We start from the raw sequence: 25,477 nt of genomic DNA, 5'->3' as shown, positions 1-25,477 counted from the left end.
TCCAGTATATTTATGTGGAGAGAATTCTCCAGACTTGATCACACTCCCTGGAAATTTTTTCCCTGTGTGACTGCTCTCCAGCCTCTCAGGCTGGCCTCCGTGGTCACCAGCACCCAATCCTGAATGCCGAATCTGCGGCCCTCTAGAAGATGAGCACTCTGTAATCACCACAGGAGAGACACCCTTGTCCTTGGATATAGGGTTATCCGCTGATGCATCTGAAGATGCGATCCGGACCATTTGTCCAGCAGATCCCACTGAAGAGTTCTTGCGTGAAATCTGCCGAATGGAATCGCTTCGTAATAAGCCACCATTTTTACCAGGACTCTTGTGCAATGATGCACTGACACTTTTCCTGGTTTTTAGGAGGATCCCGATTAGCTCGGATAACTCCCTGGCTTTCTCCTCTGGGAGAAACACCTTTTTCTGGACTGTGTCCAGAATCATCCCTAGGACCAGCAGACGTGTCGTCGGAACAACTGCGGTTTTGGAATATTTAGAATCCACCCGTGTTGTCGTAGAACTACTTGAGATAGTGCTACTCCGACCTCCAACTGTTCTCTGGACCTTGTTCTTATCAGGAAGTCGTCCATTTTCTTTGAAGACGAATCCTCATTTCGGTCATTACCTTGGTAAGGACCCGGGGTGCCTTGGACAATCCAACGGCATCGTCTGAAACTGATAGTGACAGTTCTGTACCACGAACCTGAGGTACCCTCGGTGAGAAAGGCAAATTTTTGGGGACATGGAGGTAAGCATCCCTGATGTCCCGGGACACCATATAGTCCCCTTCTTCCCGGTTCGCTATCACTGCTCTGAGTGACTCCATCTGGATTTGAACTTTTGTAAGTGTTCAAATATTTCAGATTTAGAATAGGTCTCACCTAGCCTTCTGGCTTCAGTACCACCATATAGTGTGGAATAATACCCCTTTCCTTGTTGTAGGAGGGGTACTTTGATTATCACCTGCTGGGAATACAGCTTGTGAATTGTTTTCAATACTGCCTCCCTGTCGGAGGGAGACATTGGTACAGCAGACTACAGGAACCTGCGAGGGGGAAACGTCTCGACATTCCAATCTGTACCCCTTGGACACTACTTGTAGGATCCAGGGGTCCTGTACGGTCCCAGCGTCATGCTGAGAACTTGGTAGAAGCGTTTGAGGGCTTCTGTTCCTGGGAATGGGCTGCCTGCTGCAGTCTTCTTCCCTTTCCTCTATCCCTGGGCAGATATGACTCTTATAGGGACGAAAGGACTGAGGCTGAAAAGACGGTGTCTTTTTCTGCAGAGATGTGACTTAGGGTAAAAAACGGTGGATTTTCCAGCAGTTGCCATGACCACCAGGTCCCATGGACCGACCCCAAATAACTCCTCCCCTTTATACGGCAATACATCTTTGTGCCGTTTGGAATCTGCATCACCTGACCACTGTCGTGTCCATAAACATCTTCTTGCAGATATGGACATCGCATTTACTCTTGATGCCAGAGTGCAAATATCCCTCTGCGCATCTCGCATATATAGAAATGCATCCTTTAAATGCTCTATAGTCAATAAAATACTGTCCCTGTCAAGGGTATCAATATTTTTAGTCAGGGAATCCGACCAAGCCACCTCAGCTCTGCACATCCAGGCTGAGGCGATCGCTGGTCGCAGTATAACACCAGCATGTGTATGTATACTTTTTAGGATATTTTCCAGCCTCCTATCAGCTGGCTCCTTAAGTACGGCCCTATCTGTAGATGGTACCGCCACTTGTTCTGATAAGCATGTGAGCGCCTTATCCACCCTAAGGGGTGTTTCCCAACGCGCCCTAACTTCTGGCGGGAAAGGGTATACCGCCAATAATTTTCTATCGGGGGAAACCCACGCATCATCACACACTTCATTTAATTTATCTGATTCAGGAAAAACTACAGGTAGTTTTTTCACATCCCACATAATACCCTTTTTTGTGGTACTTGTAGTATCAGAAATATGTAACACCTCCTTCATTGCCCTTAACGTGTGGCCCTAAAGGAAAATACGAATGTTTCTTCACCGTCGACACTGAAATCAGTGTCCGTGTCTGGGTCTGTGTCGACCGACTGAGGTAAATGGGCGTTTTACAGCCCCTGACAGTGTTTGAGACGCCTGGGCAGGTACTAATTTGTTCGCCGGCCGTCTCATGTCGTCAACCGGCTTGCAGCGTGTTGACATTATCACGTAATTCCATAAATAAGCCATCCATTCCGGTGTCGACTCCCTAGAGAGTGACATCACCATTACAGGCAATTTGCTCCGCCTCCTCACCAACATTTTCCTCATACATGTCGACACACACGTACCGACATACAGCACACACATAGGGAATGCTCTGAAAGAGGACAGGACCCACTAGCCCTTCGGGGAGACAGAGGGAGAGTTTGCCAGCACACACCAAAACGCTATAATTATATAGGGACAACCTTTATATAAGTGTTCCTCACTTATAGCATTTAATATATATTCATATCGCCAAATCAGTGCCCCCCCTCTCTGTTTTAACCCTGTTTCTGTAGTGCAGTGCAGGGGAGAGCATGGGAGCCTTCCCACCAGCATTTCTGTGAGGGAAAATGGCGCTGTGTGCTGAGGAGAATAGGCCCCGCCCCCTTTTCGGCGGGCTTCTTCTCCGGAGTTTGTGATATCTGGCAGGGGTTAAATACATCCATATAGCCTCAAGGGCTATATGTGATGTATTTTTCGCCATACAGGTATTATACATTGCTGCCCAGGGCGCCCCCCCCCGCGCCCTGCACCCTCCGTGACCGCTGTGTGAAGTGTGCTGACAACAATGGCGCACAGGTGCAGTGCTGTGCGCTACCTGATGAAGACTGAAAGTCTTCTGCCGCCTGGTTCCGGACCTCTTCAATCTTCAGCATCTGCAAGGGGGGTCGGCGGCGCGGCTCCGGGACGAACCCCAGGGCGAGACCTGTGTTCCGACTCCTTCTGGAGCTAATGGTGTCCAGTAGCCTAAGAAGCCAATCCATCCTGCACGCAGGTGAGTTCACTTCTCTCCCCTAAGTCCCTCGATGCAGTGAGCCTGTTGCCAGCAGGACTCACTGAAAAGAAAGAACCTAAAAACTTTTTCTAAGCAACTCTTTAAGAGAGCCACCTAGATTGCACCCTGCTCGGACGGGCACAAAAACCTAACTGAGGCTTGGAGGAGGGTCATAGGGGGAGGAGCCAGTACACACCATGTGATCCTAAAAGCTTGCTTTTGTGCCCTGTCTCCTGCGGAGCCGCTATCCCCCATGGTCCTGACGGAGTCCCCAGCATCCACTAGGACGTTAGAGAAATACAGTATAATACTCTAAAAGGTACATTTGGGGCATATTTATCACAATCCGCATCTCAGATATGCATGTGATGCGATAAAACCGTCCCAATCCATAATGCAATAATTCAATACGTCACAGGGATGTATCAAATATCGCATGCAGGGACAGCTTGCTAGAAAGCATACCCGCCCCGCTTCCTGCACTTACCCGGTGATCGGTGCCCCCATGCGCTCCTCCGACCTCCGGTCATCTGATCGCCGGCTACCAGCTCTGTGACCCGTCATCTGATCTCTGCTGTAAATGCCGGTTTACAGCAAACATCATATGGCCAGGGTTACAGAGCTGACAATCAGACTCTGCTTTGCCTGTCAAAGCGGAAAATGGAGCTGAGAACCGGAGGGAACCTGTGGATAACGCTGTCTGAAGATGGTCTATGCTATTCACTAAGCATCATTCATCTGATGCCTGCGATGGCTGCTGCTCTTATTAGTCGTAGCGGCACTATCTGAACAAACACTTCTTCCCTGCTCCACGTTGTGAGTGTGTGACTGCTGTCAGCCAGCGCAGCTCCGCCTCCTCCTGCTTTTCTTACCTCCCCTACTCTTACCTCCTATCCAGGCAGGCAGAAGGGGTCAGCTGCTTACATTGAATGGTGGCTCACAATAAGGGGGTCTCTGGTGCATATGTCCCAGGCCCCCCTCCTTCTAGGTCCCCCTCCTCGATGATCAAAAGAAGAGACAGAAGAAGAAGGTGGCAGTTTTGTAGCATGGCACTGGGCTACCCAGTACTGGTCCCTGCAGTGTAACATGGGAGATAGGAGGGATGGAGCTGCCACAGTTCTCATTCAGTGATAAATGTCAATCTGTAAGGTATGAGAAACATTAAATTATATTGTGTCAGTGTAAATATATATGTGTCTTTGTATATATATATATATATATATATATATATATATATATATATATATGTAACTGTACATATATATATATATATATATATGTAACTGTACATATATATATATATATATATATATATATGTCTGTAATACTGTATATGTGTAACTCTGTATATACTGTATGTGTCTATAATGACAGGTGGATCTCTGGGACATAGAGTGGTTGTACACGTGGGCAGGTGGTTCTGGCAGGCACTGCAACACTCTGTATAATATGGCAGTCACTGCAATACTCTCTGCATAATATGGCAGTCATTGCAACACTTTCTGCATTGTATGGTGGGCACTGCAACACAGCATTATATGACAGGCACTGCGACACTCTGCATTATATGGCAGGCACTGCAACACTTCATTATATGGCAGGCACTGCATTGCCCTGCATTATATGGGGGGCACTGAGGGTCTCTGTGTTATATGGCGGTCACAAAAATGTTCTCCATATTGTCTGGCAGTCACAAAAATGCTTTAAGTCGTGTATGGCAGTTACTAAAATCAGTATTGTTTGATGGTCTTTGAACTGCTCAAATTATTGTCTGACGGTCACAAAATTGTTCTCAGTATTGTTTGGTTATTCACTAAAGTGCTCTCTGTATTCTCTGGTGGTCGTTAAAATACCCTCGATATTGTCTGCATATCACAAAGATTGCAGATGGAATCAGCAATATTTATGCTACTGCGCATTCATCATTGTCTGAGATTTCACTCTGCGCATGCGTCAACTTAGCAGTATAAAGTTGCATGGAGCTGCATCCATGGGCGAATGTGAGCGATAACAGGTTATCGGGAAATGGTCTGTAACTGGATGGTAAAAACTGATTTGAGCGATACAACTGATTTTCGTAGGATATTGGCATGTTATCCATTTTACGAGTTGGCATGGGAGGGGGCAAGATCTATCTTTCCTCCAGGTGATTGGGATGCAGTTACACCCCCCCCCCCCATCACCTGGCCCCATAGCCCTGCATGCTAATATGGACGATATTGTCCATATTGGCTTCCAGGCATAAACGAGCTGGCACCAACGATGAACGACCGCGGGGCCGTGGATTGTTCATCGTTGGTGCATACACACTGAAAGATATGAACGATATCTCGTTCATTAATAAACAAGATTGTTCATATCTTTCAGTGTAATCGGCCAGTGTGTAGGGCCCTTGAGAGAGCACATTAAAGAGTTTTTTTTTAAATGTAAGAAAATGATAGAAATCAAGCTTTTCTTGTGCAAAATAAATGCTCTCATTAAATTAGGGGTACAAGAAAATGTATATATTTGAGTTATTTTAGGGTACTTAAAAAAAAAAGTGTAAACAGACTGACTGCTCCCACCTGCAAGCCTAAAAACACCTGTCCCACTCATAAAGCACCCCAATATACCTGTCCCATACCTTGAACGGGAAATTCCATCACTTTGCACTTTTTCAACCCAAAACTGACACGTCATTATTGGCCAATTAAAAATAATTAAAAACTTCAACTTGCCTAATTAGTCATTCAGGGGGGTGTCCTAGGGGTTCTGAACCAAATCCAAACATCTTACCTTAAAATAGGGATTTTCCCCAACTTTTCACCTGCTCAGAGTAGGTGAAGTGAAATTTCCGGAAAAAATATCACCGATAAATTTTCACGGCTAATTGAGGGTGTAATCGCAAATGCGGGGAAAGTCTGGTTTTTCACCGGAAAAGTCCATGATCGCAGCTAATTGAATACACCTCAGTATCAGAGATACATCTTTTCTTCCTTTAGGGGCATATGGAATTGGCTGCAAGATTTTTGTGCCAGATATTGACATACGTGTTGCGCTCAAATTCCAATTCTAACGCCATCCAATTGGGAAAAAAATGAGCACAATAATAATTTCATGGTAAAAGATGCATTTTGTGATACCCCATTACATTGATGGAATATACCATGGATGATGTGCAATATATGGATCATCACAGTATGCAGTATATATATATATATATATATATATATATTGTATATATATTCACAGTATACAGTATATATATATATATATATATATATATATATATATATATATATATATATATATATGTGTATGGGGTGAGCAAACAGCGCCAAAAAATATGCAGTAGACACAAGTTTTTCACAGTATGTCAGCTTAAAAGACCCCCAAATATACAGTCTCTATACGCCACTCCCTAATCCATAAAGGGCGTCTGCTACCTCTTAAGTGGGTTCTGCACTAGTACGAGTGCAGGATAAAGATTAAAAGTTGAAAGTGATGGATAAGATCTGAGCGACCAATGGTGGCAGCAAATTAAAAGGACTGCTAGTTTTCTTAAAAGAAGGGGGTTTATTAAGGAACAGAAAGATGTTTTATATATAAAAAAGCTTATAAAAACACACAACTGGCCAAACGGGGTTGCAACATCCAAGGTGCTAGATATTAGCACGATGGAACCCTAGGCACATAAAAATGAAAAAACATCAAAATTATTCTAGCAAGAAAACGATTAAAAATTTATACGGGGCACGTAAAAAGTTTGAAAACAAATTGGAAAGCATGGGGTTTTATTTTAAAATACAATTCAAATGTTAAAATCTAAAAACATGGAATTGATGAGGGATAAATGAAAGTTGGAATGCAATTAAAATAATGGAGATGGATATGAGTAGCTTAACTGAGGATTCAGTAGTATCAGGAAGTGAATCCAAGTAGTGAATCCTGATACTACTGAATCCTCAGTTAAGCTACTTATATCCATCTCCATTATTTTAATTGCATTCCAACTTTCATTTATCCCTCATCAATTCCATGTTTTTAGATTTTAACATTTGAATTGTATTTTTAATAACCCTATGCTTTCCAATTTGTTTTTAAACTTTTTACGTGCCCCGTATAAATTTTTAATTGTTTTCTTGCTAGAATAATTTTGATGTTTTTTCATTTTTATGTGCCTAGGGTTCCATCGTGCTAATATCTAGCACCTTGGATGTTGCAACCCCGTTTGGCCAGTTGTGTGTTTTTATAAGCTTTTTTATATATAAAACATCTTTCTGTTCCTTAATAAACCCCCTTCTTTTAAGAAAACTAGCAGTCCTTTTAATTTGCTGCCACCATTGGTCGCTCAGATCTTATCCATCACTTTCAATATATATATATATATTAGAAATAAAAATATAAAAAAACACTGTTGGCACACTAAAGTTCATAAATATACACAGTTTACAACTTGTCCCTGTTGTGAATACAAAGTGCTTTTAAAATATCGGGCCCAGTGGATGACACATGAATTTACTATAGGAGTTGCAAAGACTACTGGACTAATTCCTAATCCTCATCTGGAATGTGAAGAATGGAACACCAGCTATATTTTAGTTAGTTGTTCTATTTCAGCATTATGGCACTAGGGGGAAATAGGTCTGCATATTTATCCATTACAGGTCTGCACATTTATCCATTAGTAACTGTGCAAGAGAACTAACATAATACACATATCGGGGGGAATTCAATTGTTAGCGCCGACAGCTGTCCCTCCTGTGCACCCTATGGAGCTATTCAATTGCTGCTTCTGTCGGCCGTGACCAGCTGCCACGCTGGCATTTCCCATAGCACACCCCATCTCCCGGGGATGGCAAGCTGAAATGTGAGAAAAGTGACCTGTTTGGGTTATTGATATTACAACATATTTTATAAACTTATAAATTAGATATTTTGTGCTAGTGTAACATTCAGACAAGTGTATCATTTGTTGAAAAAGAAATGTTACTTTGGATGACTAAAAGATAATATATGAACTGTGACTACTAACCCAAATGGTCTTCACAGTACCAGTTCCAGAGTGGTGGTTAATAAATATTGGTTTCTGCTGGCCTAGTGTATAGTATAGTATAGTATAGTATAGTATAGTATAGTATATTAATATTATTTAGAAAAGCTATCTTTTAAAGTATTGTAACTGGTGAAGCCATTTATGTGCAGTTATTGACCTAGATTATCTGAACTATAATATTTTCCTTGAATAAAGAAATTCTCTAAAAAATAAATACTTATTTGTGACCACGATCATCCTCCTTACCTCTCTGGGTGTAATAAGAAGATAAGAGTGAACTGGAGCATTGCAAGGTACAAGATAATCATACCTCACTCCTGCTATCGGGATTTCACAATTGAATGTTAAAAAAAAATGGGGAAATCAGAGTGTACTCTAACAACTACAAATAAATACTGAATAACAGAATAGCTGTATTTTACAGTTCATAAGAAAAATATTTTGAACAGTAAAAAAAATTATAATTTTTTTTTTTTTTTTGCCAACATATATGCTTTAGTTTAATTTGGGGGTAAATAAAAATAACTGGAATTTTTTTGGTGTGTGATTTGAAGTCACTTTTATTTAAAAATAAATAAATCTATAATTCCCAGTTGCAATGGTTAAAACACCTGTCCAATCCTTATCGCACCCCATATACCTGACCCACATCTTTTAACTCAATATTATGCACTTTGCAGAACATCACCCCCAAAAGGACATTATTTGGCAAATGAAGCTAATTAAAAACTTCTAAGTGACTAATTTATCATTATGGGGAGTGTCCCAGGGGTTCTGAACCAATTCCCCACAATTACATTAAAATAGCGATTTTCCTCAGACTTTGCACCCTGCTCTGAAGCTGCGAGAAAAAAGCTGGGTTAAAGCTGGTTGAAATTACAGTGGCTAAAATTCTTGAAGCCAATTGGATAAGAAAAACATTGCAGCCATTTGCAATTTCATGCGCAAAGGTAACTGGCAGTTGAATATGGCCGTTAAACGTAAGTGTTTTTGGAGGGGATATTTTTTACAGTCTTCAGGAAAAAATAAGATTTTACTCACCGGTAAATCTATTTCTCGTAGTCCGTAGTGGATGCTGGGGATTCCGTAAGGACCATGGGGATTAGCGGCTCCGCAGGAGACTGGGCACAACTAAAGAAAGCTTTAGGACTACCTGGTGTGCACTGGCTCCTCCCACTAAGACCCTCCTCCAGACCTCAGTTAGGATACTGTGCCCGGAAGAGCTGACACAATAAGGAAGGATTTTGAATCCCGGGTAAGACTCATACCAGCCACACCAATCACACCGTATAACTCGTGATACTATACCCAGTTAACAGTATGATAACAACTGAGCCTCTCAACAGATGGCTCAACAATAACCCTTTAGTTAGGCAATAAGAATATACAAGTATTGCAGACAATCCGCACTTGGGATGGGCGCCCAGCATCCACTACGGACTACGAGAAATAGATTTACCGGTGAGTAAAATCTTATTTTCTCTAACGTCCTAAGTGGATGCTGGGGACTCCGTAAGGACCATGGGGATTATACCAAAGCTCCCAAACGGGCGGGAGAGTGCGGATGACTCTGCAGCACCGAATGAGCAAACTCTAGGTCCTCCTCAGCCAGGGTATCAAACTTGTAGACTCTTGCAAGAGTGTTTGACCCCGACCAAGTAACAGCTCGGCAAATTTGTAAAGCCGAGACCCCTCGGGCAGCTGCCCAAGAAGAGCCCACTTTCCTCGTGGAATGGGCTTTTACAGATTTAGGGTGCGGCAGTCCAGCCGCAGAATGTGCAAGTTGAATCGTGCTACAGATCCAGCGAGCAATAGTCTGCTTAGAAGCAGGAGCACCCAGCTTGTTGGGTGCATACAGGATAAATAGCGAGTCAGTTTTCCTGATTCCAGCCGTCCTGGAAACAGTCAGTTTTCCTGACTCCAGCCGTCCTGGAAACATATACTTTTCAGGTCCCTGACTGTTAGGCGCCGGGGTCCGCTCGTCAGTGCGGCCCGGCGCCTAGCAACCAGGGACGCCGTGCGCGTACAGCCGCCGGCTCCCTGGCAACGCTAGACGCCGGGCGCACGGAGCCGCTCTGACCTTAGCAACGGGGACGCCACGTTCGGCCGCGTTCCCCGTTGCTGGGTCTGTTCTAATTATATTTTGGTGTGCTGGCCGTGCAGCATGCAAGCTGCACGGCATTACCTGAGATTACCTTGTCTGGATCCTGATTGGAGGGTTCCTGAATAAAGGCACTCTCAGGACTTCTTACAGACGCCGGTGATAGCTTCCTGTTTGCCTGTGTCAGCTACAGAGAGTTTCCAGTCCTGCTCAATCCGGTTGTTCCTGTCCTCAGTGATCCTGTACTCGGAAGTTTGTCATCTATTCCTGGAGTCTGACCGAGCACCTTTAACATCCTGTGGTGTTCGTGAGTCGCGGCGCAGCCGTGTGTTGCGGCTTGTCCGCTTACTGTTTATTATTTAGTTTATTTGTGTTCTGGAGCTTTTGCGGAGGATTCCGCTCCCACAGATCCACTCTGGTATCCAGCGGTGCTGGATAGGAGTAACGGATCAGTGGATCTTTGGTTGTCCTTTTCCCTGGCGGCTAGTCCGCACATACCTTTGGTTTAAGTTAGTTAGCTTGTAACCCCTGGCCTGGTTGCTTAGTCAGAGGGCCCCTTGTTATCACCCTGTCTCGGATTTCCCTTTGTCTCCCATTAAGACCTGCGGGGGCATCGGGGTTGGGCAGACATAATCCGCCCTTCGAACGCGGCTGCCATGGGCTCAAGCAACCATAGTCTCGCAGGGGATTTCTGATAACACGGGCGAGACAACGGAGTTAGGGCGCCAGGGGTTACTAGGCTCTCCTGCTCCCACAACCAGCATATCTTCCCAGTACTCAGACCTCTGCCATAAGATCACCTCTGGTCTGGAGTACGGGAATCATAACATTATCACCGGCCAGACAAAAAAAAAAAAAAATTAAATTAACAGGAGTTAATCTTTTTTTTCACTTATTCAGTTGGGAGATTTTGTCGGCCTCATGAATCCCGCCGGTGTTGTGCCAAATCCTGGCCAGCTTCTAGTTAGTCAGATTCAAGAACTTACTCAGATGGTTCAGGATCTGTCCCTCCGGGTGAGGTCACAGGAAGATCTGTTACGGACTTCCCCGAGGGTCATCCCTGAACCAAAAATGCATCTGCCTGACCGTTTTTCTGGGGATAGAAAACAGTTTTTTTAATTTTAAAGAGTCTTGTAAACTTTATTTTCGTTTAAGACCAGTCTCCTCAGGTACGGAGGCTCAGCGGGTTGGAATTATTATTTCTCTGCTTCAGGGGGATCCTCAGACCTGGGCTTTTGGTTTAAAGACAGACGATCCGTACTTATCGTCTGTAGACGCCTTTTTAAAATCTTTAGGGCTATTGTATGACGACCCTGATAGAGAGGCGTCCGCTGAGAGTCAGTTGCGTGCTCTTAGACAGGGTAGGAATCCCGCAGAGAGTTATTGTACGGAGTTTCGCCGTTGGTCGAACGACTGTGGATGGAATGACCCAGCCCTACGCAGTCAGTTTCGCCTCGGCTTATCTGAATCTATAAAAGACAGTCTCCTTCAGTATCCCGCTCCTGAGACTCTCGATAAACTCATGGAGCTCTCTATTAAGATAGATCGTCGGCTCAGAGAGTGGAGGGCTGAAAAAGGGGCATCTGTCGGGTCTACTCCTTGTGTTCTTTCCATTCCTGTAGACATGGAGGAGCCTATGCAGATAGGTCTTTCCAAATTGTCTCCTGAAGAAAGAACCAGGAGGCAAAATTCTGGTCTTTGTTTATACTGTGGAGGTAAGGGACATTTTGCCCGTAGTTGTCCGAACAAGTCGGGAAACTTCCTGACCAAGTGAGTTGTGAGGGGGTTCACTTTGGTCTGCAGCTTATCTCCTCAAATAATTCACTGTTGGTTCCTGCTAAAGTTTCCTTTGGCAGCCTCTGTTCCTCGGTCTCTGCTTTTGTGGACAGTGGAGCTGCAGGGAACTTTATGGATTTAACATGGGCCAAGGCCTTAGGTATTCCTCAGTTAACCTTGGGTAGGTGTGTCACCATGCATGGTTTAGATGGGAGTCCCTTGTCCAATGGGGTTATTTCTCTATGCACACCTCCTGTTTTACTCTCGGTAGGAGCTCTGCATTCTGAAAAGATTGAGTTTTTCCTTACCCATTGTCCAGCAGTTCCTGTGGTTCTGGGTCACCCTTGGCTGGCCTTTCATAATCCCATCATTGATTGGCAGTCGGGGGAGATCTTACAATGGGGTACCATCTGTAATAAAGAATGTATTACGCTTCCTATCCGAGTAGCTGCCGCCGTTCCCGCACCCATTCCTGGGGAATACCAGGATTTTGTTGATGTATTTTCCAAGGGCAATGCGGATATTCTGCCTCCCCATAGGCCTTATGATTGTGCCATTGAGCTAATTCCTGGTGCCACGTTGCCTAAAGGAAGGTTATATGCATTGTCTGGTCCTGAAACTGTGGCCATGAATGAGTATGTGAAAGAAAGCCTTGGGAAAGGATTTATCAGGCCATCTAAATCCCCTTTAAGTGCAGGTTTCTTCTTCGTAGAGAAGAAGGATGGTTCACTCAGACCCTGCATTGACTTTAGAGCTTTGAATAAAATCTCAGTAAAGAATACTTACCCTCTGCCGCTGATCTCTGTCCTCTTTGATCAGCTACGTTCGGCTGTGATTTTTTCTAAGATTGACCTGAGAGGAGCATATAACCTCATCAGAATCAAGTCAGGGGATGAGTGGAAAACGGCATTCAGTACTCAGTCAGGCCACTATGAGTATCTGGTTATGCCATTTGGCCTGTCTAACGCTCCGGCAGTTTTCCAGGATCTCATTAACGATGTGCTCCGTGAATTTCTTGGAAGATTCGTTGTAGTCTACTTAGACGATATTTTGATATATTCTGACTCTGTAGAACAACATGTTACCCAGGTGCGTCAGGTTCTAAAGAAATTACGTGAAAATCACCTATATGCCAAGCTGGAGAAGTGTGAATTTCATGTCACGGAGGTATCCTTTTTAGGGTACATTATTTCCCCTCGGGGATTCCGTATGGAACCAAAGAAGCTCCAAGCCATCCTTAGTTGGGCGCAACCCACCAACTTAAAAGCAATTCAGCGCTTTTTAGGGTTTGCGAACTACTATAGAAGATTTATTCACTCTTTCTCTGACCTAGTTGCTCCCATTGTGGCACTGACTAAGAAGGGAGCAGATCCTACCAATTGGTCACGTGAAGCTGAGTTATCTTTTCAGGCCTTGAAACAAGCCTTTGTCTCAGCCCCTGTCCTTAGACATCCCAACCCAGAATTGCCTTTCATTGTTGAGGTTGATGCCTCGGAGGTTGGAGTAGGGGCTATCCTTTCTCAGAAGGATCCGGATTCCCTTGAATTACATCCTTGTGCCTTTATGTCCAGGAAATTCTCATCTGCAGAATCCAACTACGATGTTGGTAACCGGGAATTGCTGGCTATTAAATGGGCTTTCGAGGAGTGGAGGCATTGGCTTGAAGGAGCGACTCATACCATTTCAGTTTTGACTGATCACAAAAATCTTCAATACATTGAATCAGCTAAACGACTGAATGCCCGGCAGGCTCGTTGGGCTTTATTTTTTACTCGTTTCAAATTCATTATCACCTTCAGGCCAGGTTCCAAGAATACTAAGGCAGATGCCCTGTCACGCAGTTTTCTTCCAGTTCAAGACAACAGTCCTGTTACTCCCATACTTCCGTCTTCAGTCATTCGGGCAGGCCTCACACAGGATGTATTTACCCAGTTAAAGCTGCTTCAACATCAAGCTCCTGGAAATACTCCTGCTGGTCGTCTTTTTGTCCCTGAGTTTTTGAGAGCAACTGTTTTGACGGAGTTTCATGATAGCAAAGTTGCCGGGCATCCGGGAATCGCTAAGACTTTGGAATTAGTCTCCCGCTCAGTATGGTGGCCTGGTCTTTCCAAAGACATTAAAGAGTTTGTTTTTTCGTGTCAGGTCTGTGCACAGCATAAAGTTCCCCGTTCTTTGCCTATAGGTCAACTTATGCCCTTGAATGTTCCTCTTAGGCCATGGTCGCATATCTCCATGGATTTTGTGGTGGACCTCCCTCTGTCAGCCGGATGCCGAGTCATATGGGTGGTAGTGGACCGTTTTAGCAAAATGGCCCATTTCATTGCTCTTCCCCGATTGCCATCTGCCCAGGGATTGGCAGTCTTGTTCCTCCGCCATGTTTTCAGACTCCATGGCTTACCCACTGATATTGTTTCTGATCGGGGTCCACAATTCATTGCACAATTTTGGAAGTCTTTTTGTGCTTCGTTAAAGATGAAATTATCTTTAACGTCCGGCTATCATCCCCAATCCAATGGGCAGACTGAGCGAGTTAACCAATCTCTAAAACAATATTTGCGTTTGTACTCGGCCAAACTCCAAAATGACTGGTCTGAGTTTCTTCCATTGGCGGAGTTTGCTTATAATAATGCCTGTCATTCCTCCACCAATGTGTCTCCATTTTTTGCAGTTTTTGGTTTTCACCCCAGAGCTAATTCATTTTTTCAACATTCCTCTGTCTCCTCTCTGGCCCTGACCTCTCATCTTAAACTTAATTGGAGAAAAGTGCACCTGGCTCTCAGAAAAGCAGCATTCCGGGAAAAAAAAATTTCTGACAGGCTCCGGCGGCCGTGCACTTTTAAAGTAGGAGACAGGGTGTGGTTGTCGACTCGCAACATTAAACTTCGACAAACCTCAGCCAGATTGGGTCCTAGATTTATTGGACCATTTCACATTATCAAAAAAGTCAATCCAGTTGCTTTCCGGTTACGTTTACCAAAAACTTTGCGGATCGGAAATACCTTCCATTGCTCATTGCTGAAACCATATGTTTCGTCTAGTAGATTTCCTCGTAAAATATCTCAGGGGAGATCACCAATAAATGTACAGGGTCAGCAGGAGTTCTTGGTGGAGAAGGTTCTCGATTCCAAGTTGTCCCGGGGTCGGCTTTATTTTTTGGTACATTGGAGAGGTTATGGGCCAGAGGAAAGGTCTTGGGTCCTGGATGAGGATCTTCATGCCCCGAGGCTCAAAAGGGCATTTTTTCGAGAATTTCCTCAGAAACCTGGCTTTAGGGGTTCCTTGACCCCTCCTCAAGGGGGGGGTACTGTTAGGCGCCGGGGTCCGCTCGTCGGTGCGGCCCGGCGCCTAGCAACCAGGGACGCCGTGCGCGTACAGCCGCCGGCTCCCTGGCAACGCTAGACGCCGGGCGCACGGAGCCGCTCTGACCTTAGCAACGGGGACGCCACGTTCGGCCGCGTTCCCCGTTGCTGGGTCTGTTCTAATTATATTTTGGTGTGCTGGCCGTGCAGCATGCAAGCTGCACGGCATTACCTGAGATTACCTTGTCTGGATCCTGATTGGAGGGTTCCTGAATAAAGGCACTCTCAGGACTTCTTACAGACGCCGGTGATAGCTTCCTGTTTGCCTGTGTCAGCTACAGAGAGTTTCCAGTCCTGCTCAATCCGGTTGTTCCTGTCCTCAGTGATCCTGTACTCGGAAGTTTGTCATCTATTCCTGGAGTCTGACCGAGCACCTTTAACATCCTGTGGTGTTCGTGAGTCACGGCGCAGCCGTGTGTTGCGGCTTGTCCGCTTACTGTTTATTATTTAGTTTATTTGTGTTCTGGAGCTTTTGCGGAGGATTCCGCTCCCACAGATCCACTCTGGTATCCAGCGGTGCTGGATAGGAGTAACGGATCAGTGGATCTTTGGTTGTCCTTTTCCCTGGCGGCTAGTCCGCACATACCTTTGGTTTAAGTTAGTTAGCTTGTAACCCCTGGCCTGGTTGCTTAGTCAGAGGGCCCCTTGTTATCACCCTGTCTCGGATTTCCCTTTGTCTCCCATTAAGACCTGCGGGGGCATCGGGGTTGGGCAGACATAATCCGCCCTTCGAACGCGGCTGCCATGGGCTCAAGCAACCATAGTCTCGCAGGGGATTTCTGATAACACGGGCGAGACAACGGAGTTAGGGCGCCAGGGGTTACTAGGCTCTCCTGCTCCCACAACCAGCATATCTTCCCAGTACTCAGACCTCTGCCATAAGATCACCTCTGGTCTGGAGTACGGGAATCATAACACTGACTACGTCCAGAAACTTGGAATCCTCCAAGTCCCAAGTAGCCGCAGGCACCACAATAGGTTGATTCACATGAAAAACTGATACCACCTTAGGAAGGAATTGGGAACGAGTCCTCAATTCCGCCTTATCCATATAAAATACAGATAAGGGCTTTTGCATGACAAAGCCGCCAATTCTGATACACGCCTGGCCGACGCCAAGGCCCACAGCATGACCACTTTCCACGTGAGGTATTGTAGCTCCACGGATTTAAGTGGCTCAACTCAATGCGACTTCAGGAAATCCAACACTACGTTGAGATCCCACGGTGCCACTGGAGGCACAAACGGGGGCTGACTATGCAGCACTCCCTTAACAAAAGTCTGAACTTCAGGCAGTGAAGCCAGTTCTATTTTGGAAGAAAATCGATAGAGCCGAAATCTGGACCTTAATGGAACCCAATTTTAGGCCCATAGTCACCTCTGACTTGTAGGAAGTGCAGAAATTGACGTAGCTGAAATTCCTCCTTTTGGCCCTTACTGGCATCACTGCACGCAACATATTTCCGCCATATGCGGTGATAATGGTTTGCGTTCACTTCTTTCCTAGCTTTAAATAGCGTAGGGATAACTTCCTCCGGAATGCCCTTTTCCTTCAGGATCCGGCGTTCAACCGCCATGCCGTCAAACGCAGCCGCGGTACGTCTTGGAACAGACAGGCCCCCTGCTGCAGCAGGTCCTGTCTGAGCGGCAGAGGCCATGGGTCCTCTGAGATCATTTCTTGGAGTTCTGGGTACCAAGCTCTTCTTGGCCAACCCGGAACAATGAGTATAGTTCTTACTCCTCTCCTTCTTATTATTCTCATTACCCTGGGTATGAAAGGCAGAGAAGGGAACACATACACCGACTGGTACACCCACGGTGTTACCAGAGCGTCCACAGCTATCGCCTGAGGGTCCCTTGACCTGGCGCAATATCTTTGTAGCTTTTTGTTGAGGCGGGACGCCATCATGTCCACCTGTGGCCTTTCCCAATGGTGTACAATCATTTGGAAGACTTCTGGATGAAGTCCCCACTCTCCCGGGTGGAGGTCTGCTGAGAAAGTCTGCTTCTCAGTTGTCCACTCCGGGAATGAACACTGCTGACAGTGCTAACACATGATTTTCCGCCCATCGGAGAATCCTTGTGGCTTCTGCCATCGCCATCCTGCTTCTTGTGCCGCCCTGTTGGTTTCCCTGAGCGACCGCCGTGATGTTGTCTGACTGGATCAGCACCGGCCGGTGTTGAAGCAGGGATCTAGCCTGACTTAGGGCATTGTAAATGGCCCATAGTTCCAGAACATTTATGTGTAGGGAAGTCTCCTGACTTTTCCATAGGCCTTGGAAGTTTCTTCCCTGTGTGACTGCCCCCCAGCCTTGAAGGCTGGCATCTGTGGTCACCAGGACCCATTCCTGTATGCCGAATCTGCGGCCCCCTAGAAGATGAGCACTCTGCAGTCACCACCACAGCGACAACCTGGCCCTTGGAGACAGGGTTATCCGCCGATGCATCTGAAGATGCGACCCGGACCACTTGTCCAACAGATCCCACTGGAAGATCCTTGCATGGGACCTGGCGAATGGAATTTCTTCGTAAGAAGCTACCATCTTTCCCAAGGCTCGCGTGCATTGATGCACCGACACCTGTATTTGTATTAGGAGGTCTCCGTCTAGAGACGCCAACTCCTTGGACTTCTCCTCTGGGAGAAACCCTTTTTATCCTGTTCTGTGTCCAGAACCATACCCAGGAACAGTAGACGCGTCGTAGGAACCAGCTGCGACTTTGGAATATTCAGAATCCAGCCGTGCTGTTGTAGCACTTCCTGAGATAGTGCTACTCCGACGAACAACTGCTCCCTGGACCTCGCCTTTATAAGGAGATCGTCCAAGTACGGGATAAGTACTTCGGCCATTACCTTGGTAAATACCCTCGGTGCCGGGGACAGACCAACGGCAACGTCTGGAATTGGTAATGACAATCCTGTACCACAATTTTGAGGTACACCTGGTGAAGAGGGTAAATAGGGACATGCAGGTAAGCATCCTTGATGTCCAGTGATACCCTGAAATTCTCCAGGTTTGCAATAATCGCCCTGAGCGATTCCATTTTGAACTTGAACCTTCGTATATAAGTGTTCAAGGATTTTAATTTTAGAATGGGTCTCACCGAACCGTCTGGTTTCGGTACCACAACATTTTGGAATAGTAACCCCGGCCTTGTTGAAGGAGGGGTACCTTGATTTCACCTGCTGGAAGTACAGCTTGTGAATTGCCGCCAGTACTACCTTTCTCCGAGGGCAGCAGGCAAGGCTGGTGTGAGGTAACGGCGAGGGGGAGTCGCCTCGAACTCCAGCCTGTATCCCTGTGATACTACTTGCAGAACCTAGGGATCCACCTGTGGGCAAGCCCACTGGTCCCTGAAGTTCCCGAGACGCGCCCCCACCGCACCTGTCTCCACCTGTGGAGCCCCAGCGTCATGCTGTGGACTCAGAGGAAGCGAGGGAAGATTTTTGATCCTGGGAACTGGCTGTCTGGTGCAGCCTTTTCCTTCTTCCCTTGTCTCTGTGCAGAAAGGAAGCGCCTTTGACCCGCTTGCTTTTCTGAAGCCGAAAGGACTGTACCTGAAAATACGGTGCTTTCTTAGGCTTTTGTGAGGAAACCTGAGGTAAAAATTTTTTATTTTTTCCCCCCAGCTGTTGCTGTGGATACGAGGTCCCAGAGACCATCCCCAAACAATTCCTCACCCTTATAAGGCAGAATCTCCATGTGCCTTTTAAAGGCAGCATCACCTGTCCACTGCTGGGTTTCTAATACCCTCCTGGCAGAATGGACATTGCATTAATTCTGGATGCCAGCCGGTAAATATCCCTCTGTGCATCCTTCATATATAAGACGACGTCTTTAAATGCTCTATGTTAGCAAAATATTATCCCTGTCTAGGGTATTAATATGATCTGACAGGGTATCAGACCATGGGGGTAATTCCAAGTTGATCGCAGAAGGATTTTTTTTAGCAATTGGGCAAAACCATGTGCACTGCAGGGGAGGCAGATATAACATGTGCAGAGAGAGTTAGATTTGGGTGGGTTATTTTGTTTCTGTGCAGGGTAAATACTGGCTACTTTATTTTTACACTGCAAATTAGATTGCAGATTGAACACACCCCACCCAAATCTAACTCTCTCTGCACATGTTACATCTGCCTCCCCTGCAGTGCACATGGTTTTTCCCAATTGCTAAAAAAAATCCTGCTGCGATCAACTTGAAATTACCCCCCATGCTGCAGCAGCACTATTTTGCTGAGGCAATTGCAGGTCTCAGTATAGAACCTGAGTGTGCGTATACACAGACTTCAGGATAGCCTCCTGCTTTTTATCAGCAGGCTCCTTCCAGGTGGCCGTATCCTAAGACGGCAGTGCCACCTTTTTTGACAAACGTGTGAGCGCCTTATCCACCCTAGGGGATATCTCCCAGCGTGACCTATCCTCTGGCGGGAAAGGGTACGCCATCAGTAACTGTTTAGAAATTACCAGTTTCTTATCGGGGGAACCCACGCTTCTTTACACACTTCATTCATTCATCTGATGGGGGAACAAAACACTGGCTGCTTTTTCTCCCCAAAAATAAAACCCCTTTTATGTGGTACTTGGGTTCATGTCAGAAATGCGTAACACATTTTTCATTGCCGAGATCATGTAACGGATGTTCCTAGTGGATTGTGTATATGTCTCAGCCTCGTCGACACTGGAGTCAGACTCCGTGTCGACATCTGTGTCTGCCATCTGAGGTAACGGGCGTTTTTTGAGCCCCTGATGGCCTTTGAGACGCCTGGGCAGGCGCGGGCTGAGAAGCCGGCTGTCCCACAGCTGCTACGTCATCCAGCCTTTTATGTAAGGAATTGACATTGTCGGTTAATACCTAACACCTATCCATCCACTCTGGTGTCGGCCCCACAGGGGGCGACATCCCATTTATCGTCCTCTGCTCTGCCTCCACGTAACCTTCCTCATCCAACATGTCGACACAGCCGTACCGACACACCGCACACACACAGGGAATGCTCTGACTGAGGACAGGACCCCACAAAGTCCTTTGGGGAGACAGAGAGAGAGTATGCCAGCACACACCAGAGCGCTATATAATGCAGGGATTAACACTATAACTGAGTGATTTTTCCCCCAATAGCTGCTTGTATACATATATTGCGCCTAAATTTAGTGCCCCCCCTCTCTTTTTAACCCTTTGAGCCTGAAAACTACAGGGGAGAGCCTGGGGAGCTGTCTTCCAGCTGCACTGTGAAGAAAAAATGGCGCCAGTGTGCTGAGGGAGAAGCCCCGCCCCTTTTTCGGCTGACTTTTCTCCCGCTTTTTTATGGATTCTGGCAGGGGTAATTTATTACATATATAGCCCTGGGACTATATATTGTGATGATTTGCCAGCCAAGGTGTCTTATATTGCCCTCAGGGCGCCCCCCCCCCCCCCCCAGCGCCCTGCACCCATCAGTGACCGGAGTGTGAGGTGTACATGAGGAGCAATGGCGCACAGCTGCAGTGCTGTGCGCTACCTTGGTGAAGACCGAAGTCTTCTGCCGCCGATTTTCCGGACCTCTTCTTGCTTCTGGCTCTGTAAGGGGGACGGCGGCGCGGCTCCGGGAACGAACACCAAGGTCGGGTCCTGCGGTCGATCACTCTGGAGCTAATGGTGTCCAGTAGCCTAAGAAGCCCAAACTACCACCTGTTAGGTAGGTTCGCTTCTTCTCCCCTTAGTCCCTCGCTGCAGTGAGTCTGTTGCCAGCAGATCTCACTGTAAAATAAAAAACCTAAATATACTTTCTTTCTAGGAGCTCAGGAGAGCCCCTAGTGTGCATCCAGCTCAGCCGGGCACAAGAATCTAACTGAGGTCTGGAGGAGGGTCTTAGTGGGAGGAGCCAGTGCACACCAGGTAGTCCTAAAGCTTTCTTTAGTTGTGCCCAGTCTCCTGCGGAGCCGCTAATCCCCATGGTCCTTACGGAGTCCCCAGCATCCACTTAGGACGTTAGAGAAAGAAGAAAAAGCACGGGTTAAAAATTACTCAAGGCATATAGCACTGTTACAGACAAACACTTTTTCTTGAGTCGGGTCACACCTTTTGTACAGTAATCCCACTCTGGAATTTAAATTCAGTGAAAACGAGTGATGGGGGTGGGGGTTGTGTAAATAGTGAATGATAGGAAGTGCTGAGCACTATTATTCAAAATACAATAGAAAATGACACCAGTCTTTTTTTTTCTGGCACCCAACATAATATGAATTAATAATAATAATAATAATAATAATAATAATAATTTTTATTATTATTATTAATTATTGGTCTTTTTTATGGCACCTAATATAATATGAATAAGTAATAATAATAATAATAATAATAATAATAATAATAATAATTTTGTATTATTATTATTATTATAAATTATTGTACATAGAGCATTAATGTGAGCACTTGCCTTAGAGGTCGTAGTGCTCCCCTCAATATGCATTTGAAATCTATCTATCCCTCCCCCTCCCAAACCTCCACTGCTCAGTGCCCCCAGACATATTAAATACTCCATGTGTAGAAAATAACAGTTTTTTTTAACACCACTGTAGTTACAATGATTATTTTTATACTGGTAAACCTACATAAAACAATGGGCTGGGCCCATGCCTAAATGGCCATTCTACAAATCCAGGCCTCGCTGTATATTAGACTCACTTAAATCTAGGCCCTCTCTCACCTTTCAATCATGGGTACAAAGAAATGAGCCCCGAATGCCCACAGTATATGTAACAGCTTCCCTTATTGAAAAACGTTAACTGTGCCCTTGTAGTCTGCTGTGTTGTGCGGCTGGTTACCTTAGCCTTTAGTCAGCAGGCCTGTACAATCCAATGGCATTCTTATAATATGTAGTTACATTTCCTTTCCCTTGATTTGCTCTGTGCTTTCCCTCACTTGTATAGTTCTAGTGCAGCTGATGTCAGGCGTATCATTAGCTCCCCTCCTAAGTCTCTGGGGCCTATTTATCATACAATATTTGCAGTATATAATTATCCACCCATTTTCATATTAAATATAACTCAAATGTAACAAGGTTTCTCCATTTCTGACAGTAGCTGCAGCTCCCATCTATAGGGGCTGCGATGCTGTCAGATTTAGCAAGCAGTTTGCCCATGGTTGCTATCGCTATCTGAAGATGACATTAGCCTCTGTAGCGTATGGGCTACGTTGTGGATCCCCTGTCCCTGGATATGACTTTTGATGCATTCGGGCTTTACGTAATTTCTTAGTGCCATGAACAGTGTCGAAAAGTAATTATAATTAATAGGTCTAAAACCCAATAATTGATACATATACCCCTCTGTCTTCTAAATTCATCTCAGCACTTAAGACAAATTGCACTCTGATTTGTGCCAACTGATGCCACCTTAACCCTCATCCTAAGAAGGCATCTGTTAACCCTGTCTAGTTTCCCCTGGCTTCACACTACGAACCTCCTCCTGATGAAAGCTTTCTGCTGCTGTGCTCTGTGACTATTTGAGTGTCCTTGTATTTCACTCTGGCCAGAATTTGGGTATCTGGCCTCTAGGTCGACCATGTAAAGGTTGACAGTCATTAGATCAACCACTGCAGTAGTTTGACATGGTCAAAAGGTTGACATGGATAATAGGTCGACATGTAAAAGGGTGCAAATGGTTGGCACACACATGGTCGACACATCTTTTTTTGTTCTTTAGCATTTCGATCAACGTTTTCATACTTCCACGTAGACTACGATTGAGAATGGTAACCTGTGCCAAGCGCATCGGTAGCATAGCAAGGCTCCTTGCCCGAAGCACGTTGAGCGAAGCGGTATACTAATTGGGTTCCACGTGCTCTGACGGCAAAAATGGCCCCCCAAAAAATTTACAAATTCTGGGTCAACCTTTTTTTGTGTCGACCTTTTTTCATGTCCATTTCATGCGTTGACCTTTTCATTCTGTCTAACTTTTCTACTGTCGACCTTTTGTCAGGTTGTCCTGACCTACTGCATGTCGACCAATAGTGGTCAACCTAAAGACTGTAGACCTTTGTTATGTAGATCTTATGATCCATACCCCAGAATTTGCTTGGATTTGAATACTCACAAGAGTATTGTGCAAATGTGCATAACTTGTACAAGGCATACTGGCATTATTCTACACGTGGCTGGGAGATGTCATGTTACACCAGCAGAATTAGGCCGTAAGCGGTTCATGCGGAATCCCCCTTATCATTTTGTCTGTATTACCAATCCTAAAGAAAAATACTCATAATAAAATGATAACCCCACACTCTATGAATAATGGAATAAAATATGAGCCCAACTGGGAGACCCTGGGACTCCCCGTCACCACGAGACAACCACAAGCGGGATTAGTATGATTTACAGATGGATGGGATGTACCGGCGGTCAGTATACAGACAGCGGCATCCCGTCTAAGGCCCCTAACCCTCCTGTTCTCCCTACCCTAACCCTCCCTTGTGGGTGCCTAACCCCAACCGTCCTAGGTGGTGCCTAACCCTAACCCTCCCTTCCCCGCTACCTAAACCTAACCCTCCCCGCCTGATGACTAGCCCTAGCCCTCCCTCTATGTGCCTAACCCTAACCCTCCCTCCCCGGTCCCTCACCCTCCCGGCGCTGCAGCCTAAACCTAATCACCCCCATCCCCCCACTCAAGGCAGGACCACAGTGCGTCCCGTTGTGCGGACAATCGGGATGCCGGGTGTCAGTAATCTGATGCTGGCATCCCGAGTGACATCGGTGTTTTGATGCCGGCCGTGATTCCGTATGTCGTAAGCTAACTGCTTTCCTCACAAGCATATTCCCATGCTAATTACTTGGCTGCGGGTGACAGGTAGCGCCAAGGATTTTCGTCTTTAATAATTTTTGCTCTGGTTGTTTATAATGTATGGACAGGTTGGCTTTGTTATGGGGATATTGTGGTGGTTTTTATTTATTCATTTGGGCTAAGATGGTTTTAAAAAACAATATTAAATATGGCATTTGTGGGAACCAAGGACTTTGGGGATTTGTTTGATTATTATACATGTTTAATGATAATAGTTTGTAATTGAAAAAGGTTGTGTGTGTGTTTTTATTTTACTATTTTGATATAATGGACATGTGTCTTAATCATATTCATTATTCTGGGACTACTTGGGTGTCTTTTTAGTGATGCCAATCTTAATTACTCATGTCCCCACAGGTGTTTTTGCACAGGACTGGTAGCCTCTGGGAGGAGACATGCTAATTTGTGTAGCTCCTCCCCCCATAAAGGCACCAGCCTGGGTCTGGTTTTCACTCTTACCCTCCTGCTGTTATAATGGAAACCAGCCAAGGCTGGATGTTACAGAGCATGCTTTATGAATAATACCCCTTTCAGACCGCCTGAGGCAGGTCGCACACAGGAGCAAGACACGGTCGCTTGGAGATCACATGATCCGGCTCCCGTTCACACCGCACAGTGAGCCGGCCTGCTCGTGATCAGGGTTGAAATACCAGGTCGCTCGACTCGGTATTTCAACCCTTGCACCTTTCAGACCGCACCTGAAGTCCTGAACACGGGTTATACACGATCATGTGCCCATAATCCATGCTCATACCTGGCGGTCTAAAAGGGGTATAAATGTTAGTAATGCCCCTTTCACACCAAAATCCCAGGTCCGACCTGGGACAGAACCCGTTCACACCTCACCCCCGACCTGGGTCATTCCCGGGTTGCACCGTTTACACTGCACGTGGGTGCAGTGCCAACTGTTCTGCCAGACCCTGTAGATTACATCCTCTCCAAGCACCGGGATTCCGGCACTCCCAATGCTGTAAACGGGACTTAAGACGGAAGACCTGGGTTACCCATTCACACTACCCCTTAACCCAGGTCCTTCCCATGTCCAAACCTGCAAGCTACCTGGGTTGGATTCCCAAGTCACTGGACCCGGGTTATTTTTCGGGGACCCTTTCACACCGATCCGCAACCCTTGTTACCCGGGCAATAACTCAGGTCAAAGCGACGGTGTGAAAGGGGTATAAGAAGGCTGTCTAGCTCTTTTGAAACTAGTCACAGTACATACAGTTAAGGGGGGTACTCACGGAGAGATCCATGCTTAAAATCTAAGCAATCTGACTAGATTGCTTAGATTTTAAGCACAGATCACTCGTGTGTATCCTCCATAGCGATGCAGGGCCCCGCACATCGCTATCGCCGGGGCTAGATTGGG

The 25,477-nt window shown here is 45.9% G+C and overlaps 1 protein-coding gene across 1 annotated transcript in view; it reads right to left on the bottom strand.

Moving 5' to 3' along the window:
• Nucleotides 1–25,477, bottom strand: part of LHCGR (luteinizing hormone/choriogonadotropin receptor) — a 444,743-nt gene that overhangs the window by 211,839 nt on the left and 207,427 nt on the right. The gene's annotated exons all lie outside the window — the stretch shown is intronic.

This window comes from Pseudophryne corroboree, chromosome 4 (assembly GCF_028390025.1).
Source record: "Pseudophryne corroboree isolate aPseCor3 chromosome 4, aPseCor3.hap2, whole genome shotgun sequence".
NCBI classification, from domain to species: domain Eukaryota; kingdom Metazoa; phylum Chordata; class Amphibia; order Anura; family Myobatrachidae; genus Pseudophryne; species Pseudophryne corroboree.
Note: the sequence above shows the minus strand (reverse complement) of the source record. Positions and strands in the feature narration are given on the sequence as shown.